Source organism: Struthio camelus, chromosome 5 (assembly GCF_040807025.1).
Source record: "Struthio camelus isolate bStrCam1 chromosome 5, bStrCam1.hap1, whole genome shotgun sequence".
Classification (NCBI taxonomy): Eukaryota; Metazoa; Chordata; class Aves; order Struthioniformes; family Struthionidae; genus Struthio; species Struthio camelus.
Genome location: NC_090946.1, coordinates 53,569,189 through 53,583,687, shown reverse-complemented (window position 1 = coordinate 53,583,687; position 14,499 = coordinate 53,569,189). Strand labels below are relative to the sequence as shown.

Sequence of the window (14,499 nt, the reverse complement as noted above, 5' to 3'; positions counted from 1 at the left end):
TAACTCCTGAAAAGCTGCCAATTTCTGCCTTATGTAATATTAGATACAAGTCAAAAAATTGAACAGCGTATGTAATTTACTAAACAAATGTAATTTCCCCATTGTTCTCTAAAACACTAGTGCCCAAATAATTTGCTATTTTTCCTGAGTCAACTTGCTTCCAACAACATAGCAAAGAATAACATGGAATAGTTTCAGTTCCATCCAAGTCACCTTAGCTGGTCAACTTCATTCAAGTGTAGAGTTACATTTTACAGCTGATATTGAAGTGTAGGATTGATTCCACAAAATGGATGCACCCTATCCTAAAAGCATTCCGAGTTTTCTGTGTATTCTAAAACAGAGGCCTTTTAATAGTTAGCAAAAATACTTATTCCTGCTTTCTTTTCACATGAAAATGGAAATCTAGTGCAAATGTCTTATGACTGTATACTCATGTCAGCTGTTTCTCATAACAGACTTCCCTCCCTCCCCCTTTCACATTCTTCTCTTAAGATACTGACTCAGTCAGCATTCCCTGGTTCTTCACACAGAAGGAACCACCACCATGCAATCACCAACACTTCATTCTACATTTTCTGGTCCATTATTAATGCCTTTATGAATCCAATATTCAGCGTGAAATAAAGGACAGCGGCTATGCACGATGAAAACACACCCTTTTACCATAGCTTATCTGAAGGATATTTTTGACTAACAACTTCTGGTGCTAGAGACCCTCACCCAAAGCGAAAAAGCTAAAAATCTGAGAATATCCAATGGCATATTGCCAGCGTTTAGGTGAAGATGGCAGCCCTAAGGGACAAGCTGCTGCAGAAACACTGGCTCCCTGCATGAAAAGTTCTGGCTTCTCAAATACGTAAGTTACAGCTAAGCTGGGGGTCAATTTTCACAGCTTTTTTCACAGAATGAAAGCCAACATGTTCAAGAAGCTGGTGGTGAGAGTGTAACAGATGTCTCTCTCCTACATTCCTTTTCAATCTGACCTGGATTACCGACAAAACAAAAACAGTTATTTTCCTCTAGCAAAAAAATAAAGTTAACTTTTTTGCTCCTGTTTTCTCATGAGAATAAAGAAATCTGAAATCATCCCCTTCTGTTGGCGCCCTTGCTGAGGACAGTGCACCTTTGAAAGAGAAGCAGGATAACACGTGCTCCCTCTGATAACCAAACAGGTATCTGTAACAACAGTAGCAGAAAATCTCACTTAGAATATGTGTAGTGTCTTAAAAGAGATGAGAGTATTCACTATTCAGACCAATACTGTCACTTAAACATCTGATACTTTCATAATCAGTTTAGACAAGGCTATTTAAAATTATTGTAATTTCATTAGGATTTTTCCTCTGGTTCTAAATCAGTTCCCTGAGGCTTAAACTACTTAGCAAAGTGTTTCACTTCTAATTAACATGGAAGATACAGATTTAAAATTCTTGAAGTAAAATGTAAATTAAAGGTGGTCTCAAGCAACTATTACTCATCAATTGTAACCAAAATAAGTTTTACAGTAAGTTATTGGTTTGGTGTTTTTTTTTTTGTTAGAAGAAAATCTGAGTCAATTATGAATATGCTAATTTAGGAAGAACTAGAGATATACACTTCAGGTCTTCTGTATGTCCTACCTTAGATTCTGTTCATATATAATTTATGTAAGATAAAATTGTGAATAGAAACCATAAACACAACATAAGTCTTAAAAGTGTGCATTGCTGATGGCTACCACATATTTACTGACTTGCAGAATTCTATGAGCCTTTTGAACAATTTATATTTAATTTTTACCTGTTTGATTAGTGATCGTTTCTTCACAGCCAGGTAAACTGAGGCACAAAAACACAGGAATAAAAGGGACCTCAAATGTTAATGGCTCCAGTCCCCTCCCAATATAGAGGCCCACATCCATAGAAAAACCTGTGCAAAACTCATCAAGCTTTGTAATAAGCTCTGTAATCCCCTGTTACTCCTACTGGAGAAAGGATCCAGACACTTCTAATCCTCTAATGGTCAGAAATCTGTTTTTGATTTCCAGACTAAAGTTACTCATAGCCAGTTTACACTGACCTATGTCAGCACCTTTTAGGTTAAATATGTCTCCGCTTTCTTTGGTGCAACTGCTAGCCCAGCAAACCCAACCTGAAGTTCAAGAATCCAAAACATAAGTAGCACTATTTCCTCCACCAGGAACAGAACATAGTAAATGAGGCTTTACATAGCGCTCCACTCCCCTGAATAAGTTTGCATATGTTGAATATCCAAGTTAAGCATATTGAACTTTAACTGACATATTTACTTGTTCATGTCTTTCATTTATTTTAGCAACTTCACTGTATTTCAAATGCCAAAAATCTGATGCAGGCTGCATTAATAAAACTATGCTAACTGTATTTCTAATTGTAGTTTTAATACTTAGCATGCATAAAATAAACTGGCAGAAGTAACTGCAGCCTATAGCTCTGATGTTTGCCTTTCTTTTTAACCCCAGGTACTTAATCCCCAGTAAAAAGAAAGGCCTGCCTGTTCAGCACATTGGTACTGACCTTTCTGGTGGACCCGAGTTTAGAAAACGAGGAGCACTGAAAGATCCTTGAATTTCTGTGTACAGAAAATGCCACCTATATTCACTGCATTATTAAGGCTTGTATTAGAGATTCCGGGTTACAAGGCTTAGGGTAGAATCTCCCCAAGGCTTAGACAACAGTCACTGTGTACCTAAGCCAATTACTGAGACATTCTTTCTAGCCAGCGGAAAGAAACAAGACACTTCTTAAAAAGCAGCTGATAAACCAAGTTTTGAAGCCCACCTTAGGATGCAAATAATTTTTCTTTAAAATAGCCTATTTCCCTCCAGCGTTGACTTCACAGCTAGACTATGTGCACCTCATTCAGATGGCTAACATCTCCTCCCACGTACAGGCGTTAGGGCGTATCTTATATCACCCCGATTCTTACTAACTTGGTAAGTGATGCCACCCAGAAAACCTGTGGAGTTAAAAGCAACTGACCAGAAAGACCGACAAATAGTTTTGGAGGATGAAGAGATGTAAAGATATACAGCGTTTTTCTAGTAACTCCACCTGCTGACAGAAAGGAATCGAGTGTTCTTGGAAGGAATCACGTTTAGAACTCAATGCAGGAGCAGACAGCCTGATCTGACCACACCACTCAAAACAATTCTAGCTTTTGCTACCTTTTCCACTGCATCTATTTCAAACCTCTAGGCAAGACTTTCAACTTATAAACAGAACTGGTTAATTTAAATTATCTCCACTATGGATCTCTTCAGAGGCCCTCTTGCCAACTGATAAGTTTCTTGTTATTTTGCAGGTAAAATATGCCTGCAATTACACAGTTTGCACTTGAAGAGGCAGAACAGTCTTGCAAGAACAAAGACCAGCATTTCAGCTGGTGACGCTTACAGATGTATTAACATTAAAAAAGTTGTCCATCTCTGGATGGAATGTATTGAGCTCTGCTACGGGCTGCATGATGAGTGTGCCAAGAGCTTATGGGTAAGGATTGAAGGGGAGACTAACATAGGTGACATGGTTGTGGGTTTTCACTACAGGCTATCTATCTGATCAGGAAGAGGAAGTAGATGAGGCCTTCTACAGACAGCTGGAAGTAGCCTCAAAATCACAGGCTCTGGTTCGCATGGGGGACTTCAACCACCCTGACATCTGCTGGAGGAACAACATAGCAAGGCACAAGCAATTGAGGAGGTGCCTGGAAAGCATTAACGGTAACTTTCTGACACAGGTGATGGAGGAGCAAACAAGGAGAGGTGCGCTGCTGGACCTTGTACTAACAAACAGGAAGGGCAGGTTGGAGATGTGAAAGTTAGGGGCAGCCGTGGGTGCAGTGACCATGAGATGGTGGAGTTCAGGATCCCACAGGGAAGAAGTAGGGCCATAAGTAAAATCACAGCCCTCGACTTCAGGGGAGCTAACTTTGGCCTTGTCAGGGACCTTCCCTGGAGGAATCCCATGGGATAGGGCCCTAGAAGGAAGAAGGGTCCAAGAGAGCTGGTTAATATTCAAGGATCACTTTCTCCAGGCTCAAGATCAGTGCATCCCAATGAACAAGAAGTCGAGCAAGGGGAGAAGGAGACCTGCCTGGATGAACAAGGAGCTCCTGGCAAAACTCCAACAGAAGGAGGAAGCATACAGAAGGTGGAAACAGGGACAGACCACTTGCAAGGAATACAGGAACACTGTCAGAGTATGCAGGGATGCGAGGAGGAAGGCCAAAGCCCATTTGGCGTTAAATATGGCAAGGGATGTCAAGGACAACAAGAAGGGGTTCTTCAAATACATCAGTAACAAAAGAAAGACTAGGGAAAATGTGGGCCTGTTTCTAAATGAGGCAGGGGCCCTGGTGACAAAGGATACAGAGAAGATAGAATTACTGAATGCCTTCTTTGCTTCAGTCTTTACTGAAAAGACCAGCCCTCAGGAATCCCGGACCCTGGAGACCAGGGAGAAGGTCTGGAGAAAGGAAGACTCTCCCTTGGTGAAGGAGGATCAGGTTAGAGATCTTTTGTCCAAACCTGACATCCATAAATCCATGGGCCCCGATGGGATGCACCCACAAGTGCTGAGGGAGCTGGCGGATGTTATCGCTAGGCCACTCTCCATCATCTTTGAAAGGACATGGAAAACAGGAGAGGTGCCTGAGGACTGGAAGAAAGCCAATGTCACGCCACTCTTCCAAAAGGGCAAGAAGGAGGAGCCAGGAAACTACAGGCCTGTCAGCCTCACCTCCATCCTGGGAAAGGTGATGGAACAGCTCATCCTGGAGGTTCTCACTAAGCATCTGGAGGACAAGAAGGTGATCAGGAGTAGTCAGCCTGGATTCACCAAAGGGAAAACATGCTTGACCAATCTGAGAGCCTTCTCTGATGGAATGACTGGCTGGGTAGATGAGGGCAGAGCAGTGGATGTTGTCTCCCTGGACTTCAGCAAGGCTTTGGACGCTGTCTCCCATCACATCCTCCTAGGTAAGCTCAGGAACTGTGGGCTCGATGAGTGGATAGTGAGGTGGCTTGAGAACTGGCTGAATGGCAGAGCTCAGAGGGTTGTGGTCAGTGGCGCAGAGTCTAGTTGGAGGCCTGTAGCTAGTGGTGTCCCCAAGAGTCAATAATGAGTCTAGTATTTTTTAACTTATTCATCAGTAACCTGGATGAAGGGACAGAGCGCACTCTCAGCCAGTTTGCTGATGATACAAAACTGGGAGGACTGGCCGATACATCAGAGGGGTGTGCTGCCATTCAGAGGGACCTGGACAGGCTGGGGAAATGGGCAGAGGAGAACCTCATGAAATTCAACGAAGGGAAACACAGGGTCCTGCACCTAGGGAGGAATAATCCCAATCCCAAGTACAGGCTGGGAGCTGACCTGCTGGAAAGAAGCTATGTGGAAAAGGACCTGGGACTCCTGGTGGACAAGCTGACCATCAGTCAGCGACACACCTTTGTGGCCAAGGCAGCCAACAGTATTCCGGGTTGCATTAGGAACAGCATTGCCAGTAGGTTGAGGGAGGTGATACTCGCCCTCTACTCAGCACTGGTGAGGCCCCATCTGGAGTACTGTGTCCCAACACACACATTCTGGGCTCCCCAAAACAACAGAAACATGGAGCTACTGGACGAGTCCAGTGAAGGGCTATTAAGATGATGAAGGGACTGAAGCATCTCTCCTATGAGGAAAGGTGGAAAGAGCTGGGACTGTTCAGTCTAGAGAAGAGAAGACTGAGAAGGGATCTGATCAATGTATATCAGTATCTGAAGGGAGGATGTAAAGAGGATGGGGCCACACTTTTCTCACTGGTGCCCAGCAATAGGATGAGAAGCAACAGGCACCAACTGGAACACAGGAAGTTCCTTCTGAATATGAGGAAAACTTCTTTACTGTCAGGGTGACTGAGCACTGGAACAGGTTGCCCAGAGAGGTTATGGAGTCTCCTTCCTTGCAGATATTCAAAAGCTGCCTGGACACAAGCCTGGGCAACGTGCTCCAGGCGACTCTGCTTGAGCAGGGGGGTTCGACTAGACGATCTCCAGAGGTCCTTTCCAACCTCAACCATTCTAGTGATTCTGTGTACTCCTTGGACAAACAACATGAATAGCTTTTCTGTGTGACATCTCATTACATCTAATACCTTGAAAAAATCATTAGCACACCTTTCCCTTAAGGGCTCCAGGCTTCAGACTCGCAATATAGATCTGAATTATCCTGAAGGCTGGATCTTGGCTGTGCCACATCTCCAACCTGCTTGCTACCTTCTCCTTGGAGGAGTCTTTGAACAACTGCTCTGACAGCATACGTTTCCAAACCAGCCAAACACATCCTCTTGTGCCCACAACCTAACGGATAATTAGAGTTTATAAAAGGCACTGCAACCCTGCCCACAAGAAAAGATGACAAACCTTAGAGCAACCCTCTTCCCATGCAGTTACGGACAAGAGAAACTGTCTCAAAGAACCTGGGAAGCAGAGGAATCTCAAAGCTGAACCCACTCTTGTTGTCCCAAAGTTAAACTGCCTGCATTAACTAATCAGTAAGAATTATAACTTCCATTTTGCAACAAATTGCATGGAGAAAGCCGTGGAAAGCCAATTCTCACTGTTAAACTGCTTGGTTTCGGCCATGGTAAACTGAACACACAGGTTACACCACTAATGCAATATATAAGATTTTTTAACCGTAGTAGAGTATTAGGCCACTGAGAATTTTTGTAATAGCATCCGTGCACAAGCATTATTTACATCAAGTAAAGGCATAAAATAAAAAGTTACTCCTTCACAGACACTGCCACTTTCTACTTCTCCTTAGTTATCCTATTAGCATTTTCTGCCCTACTCCACTCCAACTCTTGCTTTCAAGGCCATCTTGAAAGCCAGTCTTCTGCAGATTATAACAAGCATTTGACGGGACAAGACCAAAGTCAGAATATTTTCTTTTGACAAATGAATATGATTAAAACAAAAATCATGCGACTTCTGAGAGGTCCCAATACAAAGGGAAGAACTGTAAGGAAATAGCTTGTGTTGTCTTTTTTATGGAAAAGAAATGCTATTTCAGTCACCTCCAAAATTGGTTTTGTTTTTTTTTTCTTTTTTGAGGAAGAGAGGGGAGGATATAAGAGGCAGATTTGATCACTTATTTTGTCAGAGCAAATAGCTAGAGGAAAGAATGCAGTATCACTATTCATATGGATTTCCCTCATCTTTCGTAGTTGCCAGCTGAGCACCATGTTCATTTACTCTTCCTATTCAAAGTAACTGGTCTAAAGCAACAATTACTGGTGATATAACACTTAACATATATTTAGCCTCTGTTTACAAAAAACCTCAGAGAACCTCAGTTTTCAAAGCCTGAACACTACAGAACTTTTCCCCCAATACCTAGATACTCCTTTTCAGGACTAATTAAATTTTAAAAACTCTCAATGAACATACTATCACTTCAGTTTGGATAGAAAATGTGTGTTTAAATCAATCTCCAGGAACCAGGTGCTTGGGCCATTTAAACACATATTGAAAAAGTTTGAGCCTTCAGTGTGTAAATTCATACTGTATTTTGGTCTCCAGATTGAATTTACAGTGTCTACTGGGGACAGAGGCTTCACAATAATTTACTAAGAGTGTCCAAAACTGAGATAACCCTGGTAATAATTTGCATTTGTCAAAAGCAATTTTTCTGACAACAGAAAGAAAATAATTTAGCATACAAATTATACTGGCATGAATACAAAGAACAATTTTGTAATCCTCCCTGGTGTGAATTAAATTTTTTTTGTTTGTCAATCTATCCTAAACCTATGAGACTTTTCTTTCTTGTAGTTCTTTAAAAAATTTAAATATTAAAATACAGCATGAAAGAAAGAGTAAGTCTACACAGTTTTCTAAAAAAGGGTTAAAGAAATCTGATATTAAAAATATTTGCCATTCAAAAACAGTTCAAGTAAAACCTACTATCAAAGACTCTGACAATTTCTGTAAAACATCTTCAAAAATTTCCTGAAAAAACTAAAGATGCTACCTCCACTGAATGAGTGTGCCTATGCACGCAAGAGAGAGGGAACAAACAAACAGAACTGAGGAAAAACATTGGATATTAATGTTAAACCAAAGGAAGGAAAATCAGATGCCTTACAACTGTAATTCACATCAAAGAAAGATATATTTAACTTGGAGCAAACAGACACTTACACGAAGAGCAGTGACAGAATACAGATATACTTCTAATCCTTAAACTGTATGCTACATGCAACTTGCTCTGCTGCATTTTTTTGATCATTTCTCTTCAAAAAGAAAAGAGAACAGGGCCGTACCTTTTCAACTTTCATACCTATTTCAGTTTAAAAAGACACCTTTATCTCATAAATCACAATTCTTTCTCATACTAACTCATGTCTAATTTCCTAAAGTCTTCATCAATGTTTTCTTTTTTAAAATTTGATTTGAAATTCTCTTTTCCATCTTTTAATGCTTATTTCTGATCTACTCGTTAGTCTACTCATTAACTGGAACTTCCTGTTCTTGTACATTATCATGTTGATGCAATATCAGGTTCTACTCTCTGAAGTCAGAAATACTTTAAACAACTCGCTCTATAAACAAGAGGTGTACAAGGCTACATCTCGTCTGTAAAATACTGACATGAGTATGAGTAAATAGTTTGGCTCATCAGTTTGCTACGTAACATTTAGTAAAATGCTTTCAGAATTGAAAAATGCCAAGTTTCTTCAAATCTGTGCCATCCTGCTATTACTTCCTTTTCAGGGAACATATCTGAACAGAAAATATTTCTGAGACTTTAAAGCTTAATCAGTAAAGAGAGGATATGTTTTGTTTTGATTTAACCTATCTATCAAAATACCGCCATCAAAAAACCTATTAATTACAATTTTTTGAACATTCATATCTGAATTAACAAAAACCTTTGGTAAATATTCCATCCCTTATCTGCAAAAGGCATTCAATAGATAATTATGTTCTGCATTTTAATAGAAGTACGGAATCATTAGGAAAAATAACACAAATTACAAGATACGGCAATGAAAAATCTGTAAAAAATATGCATCATGCTGACTTCGACTCTAAAAGGCAATGAAAGTCATTCCCTGTAAGACTTTTATCTTTTTTCTCGGCTTTTATGAAACTTAGGAAAAAACAAAATAGTGTTCATATTGCTTTCTCTTTGCTTATCTTGACTATCTTTTCTAATTCTTGTTAATAGCCATTTTAATGCTGAGGTTATTATAATATATGCTTCGAGTGAAAAAACAGAAATATATTAATTAAAAAAGATGGGAAAATTAAGGGCACTGAAATAAAGCACAAAACCTTTTACCTTTAGGTACTTTGTATAAACATAGTTCAATCCAAAGCTCACAACCGTACTCTTAAAAGGTTGTTCAGTAAGATGTGAAATTACTTGGCTGTCTCAAACCACTTCCCATTGGACAGCTGTGTTTTTCTAATGGTTTCCACCACCAGGGCATCTTGACGTCCATTGAAAAGAGTGATCTGACAAAGTTTAGCAAAGGAAATGACAATTCCAGTTTTAACCTGGAGTAAGTTCTGTCAATTAAGACAGAGTCTCAGTCTCCAGGGCTCTCAAGCTGTTGCATTTCACTAACACAAATTTCACTTTAATGTTAAAGAAGAGAGTGATAGGCAACCTAATACAGTTAACAATCAACTTCCGCAATTCAGGTTCTCCAAGAGGAAGAAAGGCTTACACTAACAGGCCCCAGGACTTCCTTTCTAACAGACACATACTTTCTGCTATCCACGAAGCCTTCAGACTCTGAGGCTAGGATCAACTTTCTAAAGCGAGGGAACGATAAATTCTCTCCTAATTTTTAGGCAGGCTAGTCTCCCATCTCGTATAGTATTTATTTGGTTGGTTTAAGGCTCCTATATGTAAATATATATAGGCATGCATGGATACTTGTATACGTATGTGTGCGTGTTTAGGTGTGTGTGTGACAAACAAGTAAACTTAGATTTTTCAGTTCAATGACTAGATAATACAAAGGGAAACACAAGCCTTAGTTTTCACAACGCTGTTAGTTTACACAAAACTGACTGGTATCAGACATGGTAATATCATCTGAAACCCCAAAAGCTTTACATTGTACAAGCTGGAAAACTTCTATGGAAACTAACTTTTCTTGAGCATATATGTTCAGGACATAATAAAGAATCCGCTTCTGGACATTGCAAACGCAAAAGGTGAAACAGAAGAACAAAACAGAAGTAAAGCAGTCGAACTAAAGAGAAAGTAAGCAACAACAGACAATAAACAAAGCATTTTTTCTCTAGATTGATTCTGGATTTCTATTTAGAAAGTAGACTGGCCACGGAAGACAGGAGCTGTAGTGGAACAGAAAAAATATAATGTCTTTTCAAGCTATCATATCCTTTCTCATCTGCTAGTTTGCTGAAGAAAGACTGTAAACATGAGAAAAGATGCGGACAATTAAAGAATCACGTAAAATAAGATGCATCTCCTTGTAAGGTGACTCAGAATAATAAAACAAAATGAAAGACATAGTAGTTTCCTTTTTCATCTCCTTTTAAAGAAAAAAAATATATGTACCCAAAATTGTCACTCTAAAACAGTGTTATATAAGGAATACTCTTTTTAAGGACAAGAAGCATTGTATGAAATGTTCTGTTGTTTTGCTTTTATCCATTGAGTATTGCTCTAATCTCTTTTTGACAGTATGATAGTACTTATCATATAAGATTAAAAAAAAAAAAACACTCCTAAAATTAAAAACCAATACCCCTTTATACATCCTATCAGTCCCTCTCCGACTACCAAACGCTGCAATGGTAGTTTTTCATTTCACATTTTAAGCACCCTAGAAACAAAGCACTTCTTCTGGTGTTCTTTCTTATGTTCACAGAACAATATGTAAATGACCGGAAAAAATATTCATACAGATTCTGTAAATTTATTTAGAGACAAAATAAAAGCGTCCTACACTGTCTATCCCTAAGAAGCCACAAATGAAAAATGAAGAAAATGTAATTCAAATACTGTATCTCATGTATGCATGCATGCAAATCAAAGTATAAACTTCAAGCAAACTGGATTGTGCACTTCTAAATATACTTCACACAGATATATACACGGTCTCTGAGAAAAGGGAAAAAAAACCCAGAAATTATGCCACTAATACCATGACTGCACAAGGCATCCTCAAAGGAAATACAAACAACAAGAAAATCGGAGAAGAATCTTGAGAACGGCACACCACCAAATACTTTCTGAGGCAGGAAAAAAAAACAACAAACACACACATGACCAACAACACTCAATTTAGAAACATGAATTACAAATGTAGATGAAACCCACAAAAACCTGCAGAATTCTGTAGAAGGCTCCAAAGACATAATCATCTAGATAGGTAATACTGTCTTCCGTAGCCTTGAAAGCAACAAGGTCAAAGGAAAAGGCATGTTAAAAAAAAGCTGTGGTCTGTCAACCAGACAGGAACCAAATAACAAAAGTAAAAGAAGAAAGTAAAGTCAAAGTCGTAATATACAAAAACAAGCCCTTCCAATGAGAATGAGAAATATCCACAATATACAACAGAGGAAATTCTGTATAAATCACCAAAATTCATCGAGCCAGTAAGAACCCAGGGAACTATAAATCTTTTCACTCCTTGTCTGCTGTGCTCATTTTCACAAAAGCATGAAAAATTTTACGCTATAAGAATCGACCTAACATGCTGTACGTAATGAATGAATGGGCAAGACAAACAAACTGATGCTATCATTCCTAATTTTATGAAGTTAAGATTGGTGAAGTAACAAGCTAAAATGAGCAACTGTGCGAACAATGTGAAGCCATTTCAGAATTCAATCTAAAATGCTATCCTCAGCTCAGCAGTCATAAAAGCCCACACTTATAAAAACAGGATGCCAGAAAGCAGTAGTTAAGAGTTTAAAAAGAAACATGGAAAGGATATTTATCTCCCTTTATTGCATATGAAGGAAATTTGCATTGATTGTTGTTGGTTTTACCTGTTTGCCTTTTCTTTTTCTAAATTAACATCTTGTCTATTTTGATTTGCCTCAAAACCCCATTTAACATATGTGAGAACTACAGGTTTATTGGGTATCTCATCATATGTACTATGGAAAACTGCTAAATTACTGAAAAAAAGATTTTTTCTCTATTCTTCACTTTTGTTATTCTTACACTAGAATGAGTGCATTGCTGTCTTGAGCAAAAAAATCCAGCTTTTTTTTTTTTTTTTTTTTTTTTGCTTTCATTAACATCTACTACATTCTAAGAAGTGGCAAGTATTAGAAAAAACCTTTCTAAATTAAGGATTGCACTTACTGATGCAGCATTTCAGTTACAAAGATCTTGTGACAAACAGACGTCAGCAAAACTTAGAACACAGGATTAAAGTACTTTCCCACACCATCTCTCTCTAAGAGATGACAATGCACCAACACCACAGTCTCTCACACTTCTGAAGACAGTGGGGAACTCCTTGGGAAACGGGGAACCCTATCCCCGAAAGATAAGAATCTAATAACATTTTCTTTTTTCAGTTAGGACATTTAGGTGCACTGTACTGAATACCAACTATCAATACCTGCCACATATTAAAAGAACTCATAATCCACAAAAATAAAACTACCCCTCTTGAATTTCACACTCTTACTGCCTTTATGCACAAGATTTAATGCGTTAAGGAAATTTACCAGAAACTCCCTCGCTTAAAAACCTGGGAGTAAAAAGCCCTCCTGCTTTGCTACTCACATAGGCTACATATTTAGTGCTGTAATGACGAAAACAGGTATGAGTCATGGTTTTCTTTCATCATATATTCCAAGTCACAGATAAGCTCAGGCACTAGAGGCCTCTTCTGCTTCTTACAGGAAAAATTCCTGAAATCCTTCATCACAACTCTGTCAGTCTGCTACCTTCCACCACCTGATGCAATCACAGACTGCAGATCAAACACAGCTGGAATGAATACTAACCCCAGGGACTACTGACAACTTTACAGCTGAATTAGCATGCTAGCAGTGCCCTAACCCTTGTGTTTTCTACATGTCGAAGTATTAAGTTTTTCTAAACTTGACATCACGGAAGATTATGAGACACCACCACACAACCTTAACACTAAATTACAGTATTTGTCAGAAAAATTTGTTATGTAACTATACGGGTAACTGTGGTATTCATGCAAGTTTGCAGCTGTGGTGTGACTCTGGTTAGCTAAAGATACAAAATGTTGCCTGTTTTTTAAATGGTTTCCTTCCTGTAGGCTTCATTAGGCTGAAACAACAGTGATGGTTTTGCTGTGAAACCAGGGCATATGTCTCAAAATCTGTCAGCTCTAGCACCTTCATGTGTGAGCATCTCTAGAGTGCCCAAACTTTCTACATACACTTTTAGCTAAATTATGAACTTTTAGAGATATATGGTATTTGTTAAACACGTTAGGCAACCTAGTAAGAGCCCTCTATGCAAGTACAATAGTTCATATAAATTTTATATATATGCTAAAATATTTAATAAATTTAATATTTTACACGTGTGTGAGCATTTATTAATATTTATTATTTAATATTAAATGCCTTCACTTCAGTGCAATACCGTCATCAACATGTACAGACAGAAAGGAAAAGCAAAGAGAAACAGAGTCTGCTTGTGCACATCAGCCATTCTGCACTCTAGAATCTAAGAGAGTAAAAGATACCACTTTTTTTTTTCTTTAAATCAATATATTTATGTGGTATAACCAAAAAGTGGAGCAAACTGATTACTTAAGATCACAGTATCATAGAACTGCTGGTCAGAAAAGGCCTCTGGAGGCCATCTATTCACCACACTAGGCCAGCTACGGCTTTCTCTAGCAGAATCTGGATAACCTCCAAGGACAGAGGTCCTACAAACTCTTCGGATAATGTGTTCCAGTGCTCAACTACTCTCCTAGTGAAGATCCACAGCAATTCTTAGATTATTCCTGGAACCACTGAGGATCGCTTTGTCTCTTTTACCACTGAATTCCTAACATTCATTATGTCTCCTATTGACAACTGTTTCTGTTGCAGTGTGTCAAATAGATAAAACTATTCTAGTTCACTAGAAATTCAGTCTTGTGAGATGCTGAGCATTCTTTCAGAAGCAGTATTTTTTTTGTTTTAAACTCTTGTTGAAATCAATGGGACTGGAGGGCAGCCTACATATCTCAAGACTGATCTGTGAAAGTTTAAATCCCCTGTAAATAGTCAATTTCACAACACCAGAGAAAAAAGAATGCATTAGTGTATTACCGCACTATACAGTTCATCTGATTAAATGCTGTGCATTAACAGTATCGTCAGCTTTTAATTTAAAAGCAATCATGAAGACAAACTATTTTATTGTATTAGCATTAATATGCAGTAGGTACAGACAAAGAAAACATTTTCTAGTATTAACCCTACCAGTTTTTGGCACAACTGCCTTTCCT

At 38.7% G+C, this 14,499-nt stretch overlaps 1 protein-coding gene across 2 annotated transcripts in view; it reads right to left on the bottom strand.

Moving 5' to 3' along the window:
* NUBPL (NUBP iron-sulfur cluster assembly factor, mitochondrial) overlaps positions 1–14,499 on the bottom strand; it is a 101,983-nt gene that overhangs the window by 31,340 nt on the left and 56,144 nt on the right. The gene's annotated exons all lie outside the window — the stretch shown is intronic.